A 4,368-nucleotide genomic window follows, 5' to 3' on the forward strand; every position below is an offset into this window, starting at 1 on the left:
CCTATTTTACATGAGTATATTAGGGTTAAAGTTTTCTATATACTTGAGATAATATAATATAAATACATTTTTTTTTTCTGTCGATGTTATGAATAAGAGAAATGTAAACTTAATTTTACGACAGTTACAACTATCAACACAAACACATGAGAAATCTACATCATACATATAGAAAGCGCTTAATTATACGAAATACATTAAAAAAAAAAAAATTGTAATTTTAAAGTTAAAAAAAAATTGTAGCATAAGACTATATTACCCCGATAAGTTGGCAGTAGCACAACATGGCCTGAAAAGGGCCACAAGATAGATTTCGACGCCACCACCATCTTGGAGTCCACACCTGTGGAGTAATGGTTAGCGTGTCAAGCCGCGAAACCAGGTGGTCCGGGTTCGACTTCCGGTCGGGGAAAGTTACCTGGTTGAGGTTTTTTCCGGGGTTTTCCCTCAACCCAATATGAGCAAATACTGGGTAACTTTCAGTGCTGGACCCCGGACTTATTTCACCAGCATTATCACCTTCATCTCATTCAGACACTAAATAACCTAAGATGTTTATAAAGCTTCGTAAAATAACCTACTAAAATAAATAAACCATCTTGAACAAGACACTGAGTTATTGGGAGCAGGTCATCAAGGAAGCCACCGAAATCCAGCTAGATGGCAATAATTTCAACAGGGAAAGCTGCAGTGCAGAAACCAGCCATCAACACGCTTTGAGCAACCAGAGCACAGCACATGGTCGGGGCTAGGAACTGGCCCAGTTGGCCAACAGTCAACATGCTTCGAGCACCAGAACACGGTAGGCAGTCTGGCCTAGGAACAGCTCCTGATTCCCTACTGACCACTTGTATACCAGGTATAAAAAAAACGATATCCGGGCTAAGAATATGTTGTACTGTAATGTAAACAAAGCTGCAAAAGGTATCCATCAGCGAGCTGCTGTGATTCGATAGAATTGCGGCACTACTTTAACCACCATGTGGCTGTCACTTTTCTGTGTGTGATTTGTGCTTTTAACTGTATATAGGCCTAACTGTCATCGCTCTGTAGAGGTCATGTTCTTACGAGAAAATCGGAAAAATGACGACTAAAGTAAGTAAATATGAATGCAATCCCGATCCAATGTCATGAACAGACCTGTTAAGAGTGTCAGAGGCCTACTAATGCGTATTAAGGGCATAAAATAACTATTTTAATTGCCTACCTAATCAGAACCAGACAAGGTGCGGACTCCTTCCAGTAAACTCCCCTTGTCCTCTTCACAGCTGGGTTGATAACGAACCGGTCAACAATGTTGTCGCACAGGCTGTTAGACTTCCAGAATTTCTCCTCCTCTCCTATATGGCGTATGAACGATCGCCACATATCAGGTGTTACCAACTTTAACCCTTCGTTTAGTAAGGTCCTGACTTCATTAAGTTTATAAGATTTATTATTTGGGGTAACATACCCTTTCACTTTGCTCCAAACAGCTTCTATGGGATTTAATACACAGTGATGAGGGAATCTTAACATTGTATGACCTGCTTGTTCTGCCATAGAATCCACAACATATTTGTCGAACTTCTTGTTAAAGTTAGCCATCTTTATCTGTTCTATCAGTTCGTCCTTCACTATGTCCGTGCTGTATTCTATTCTTTTCGCATCCATCCACTCGATATCTTTTTTCAGCCACTGCTTAGTGGGAATGCGATCCAACTTTACACTATGGTAGGATGCATTGTCCATAATAATTACACTGTTAGATGCAAGCGAAGATAAAATTCCTTTAAACCAATTTATGAAGACGTCGCCATCTCTTCATGACAGTCCATGGCTTTCTTTGATTTCATAATGAACTCCCCATCCTCCACAAAACCATCTTCACTTCCTATGTGAAGTAAAATGAAACGCCTACCTTTCCCAGTGGATTTTTCAACCCAGTAGTCAGCCCTGACAAAAACGTCTACTTTTTGTTTTTATGGTAGACTCTACCCATACTTCAGAAACAGCATGACCTTCATCGACCCAAGTCTCATCAAGAAAATATAACTTACGTCCCTCTCGCCTATATTCTCGTATTTTCCTCATATACTTTCTATGCCACAATGATATATCTTCGCGGTCAACAAGAACGTTCTTTCTGTTTCTCTGTACAAACTCAAACCAGATCTCCTGCAGAATATTGTGAAGACTTGTCTTTTTGAAGTCGGCAAGTCAGGATCACTATTTATAAAAGTTATTACTTTATTTATTGTAGGTGGCTCGTTTATTAAAAAAAAAAAGTGATGCACTTTACAATGGACTGCACTTCTTACAAACTCGTCACACTGCACTTCTGTCACAGATTTTTTTTGCGTTTACGCATTTTACCCAGTGTAGATAAATGTCCTTTATCATTTCACTGCATGCAGAGTTAATGCTCAGTGAAGAACAAGAGGAGTAGAATACTACTACTCTTGGTGAAGAAACACCAGTAAACTCTGCCTTCATCGTCGTCGTCTTGCTAACAAGTATTAGGCCGAGTGGCCTGTTACAGTCTCAAACTAGAATTTTTAGTCCATCTCTTCTTCGGACGGCCTAGAGATCTTTTGCCATGCAGATGGTAATGAAACAGTGCTTTTGGAATTCTGCATCAATCCATTCGTTCGAGATGACCCTTCCACTTAAGTTGATATTTGCTGCCTTCAAATTCACTATATCCTCAATACTTTTCACAGAATTTACTGAACACATTTAGAACAGTTTGCCTTTCCAATGCTTAACATATTCTATGCGAGCTGCCATCTTGCAAAACTGAAATTTAAATTTCCGCTTTTCTCCTTCCTTCCTTAGCTTTTTCTGAGCATGCGTGACATGCCATAATTATAATATGTTAAATAATTATGAATTTATGACATGTTTTCATAATTACTGTATATAACTAAATGTTTTAAATTGTTTTAGAAAATGATTGTTATGATTGTATTGAAGTGATAGGTTGATTTTGCGAAATATACAGCAAACTACATTTTCACCTATGCCAAGTAGCACGAAAGTTGTAAGGTTCCATCAGCCAATGGCATCTTACTCATACATGTGCTTTTGTTTACATGACAACATATTCTAAGCCCAGAATTAGTATCCCCAGCACTGGAGCGAATTTTTCACCTCTAATATTGTTACCATAACAGATGTATTCTGTAGGACCAAAAAAAATAAATCTTTATGTACATTCTTCGAGCAACAGTGCATATTACTGTGGAATCCTGAGTGCGCTCCTTGTATAATGGCAGTTGACTTAATATAAAATGTCAACATACATGCCCAACTTGGAGTCAGGCCACAAAGGGGGAAAAAAAAAACACTGGAGGAAAGGGGTTCGATCCGGTGCTGTGGATTGGACTTTGCCGTAGCTCAATGGTGAGAGCGCTTGGTACATAGAACCAAGGACCTGGGTTCGATCCCCAGGGCCAGAGCGAATTTTTCTTCTCTAATATTGTTACCATAACAGATGTATTCTTTAGGACATATATATATACACCAGGTGTTTCATACCACCCGTATCAGCTTTTTTTTTTTCGAAAACTATGTGATACTGGTTGTTCATAAAAAAATTTTGATAACCAAAACCTATGTAAAGAATCGATTGGTGGTAGTACCATTTCCCGTAACAAACCGGAAGTAGGAGTACCTGTGGTCAACTTCGAAATTTCAAATGAGAACATGGGTCATTGAAGATACCATTGGAAACTACTTTTAAAAAGAAACAAATTTTACTGAAACTTTTTTTTTCTAACTTTTATTGTTTACTCACAAAGTAACAAAAATGGTATCTTCTGAGAAATGATGTATGTTGTTTATGTCCGTACACTCTTCATAGTGATCAAAATGTATGCCACCCTGTGCTAAACAATGTTCTGATCACCTCCTAACATCCGTGATTGCACTTCAGCACAGTTGAGAGACCCACAGGCTTCTCTAATTCTTTGTTTCATGTCTTCTCTAGTTGTTGGACGCACCTAGTAGACCATATCTTTAATCTTCCCCCACAAGAACGCTTGCCCGTGACTCAGGATTGCACCATAATACACATAAGGTTCTTACTATGAGCTAGGGTGCAAAAATGCATTTGTTTCACAAGATAAGGAATGAAGAAGAGTATAGGCAATCTCCTTTAAGTGGTCTAAAATCAAATTAAACCTGCCAGTTAGTGTTTTAATTTCTGCACCACCACTACTACTACTACTACTACTACTAATAATAATTTATTCTGGTAAGTTAAGGCCATCAGGCCTTCTCTTCCACTTAACCAGAAACAAAATAAATTTATCTACGGAAGTTGGCTCTGAACATAATTTCATACAAATCAGAAGTCATTCTTAATGACGAATGAAATACATCCAG

Source organism: Periplaneta americana, chromosome 8 (genome assembly GCF_040183065.1).
Source record: "Periplaneta americana isolate PAMFEO1 chromosome 8, P.americana_PAMFEO1_priV1, whole genome shotgun sequence".
Lineage (NCBI taxonomy): Eukaryota > Metazoa > Arthropoda > Insecta > Blattodea > Blattidae > Periplaneta > Periplaneta americana.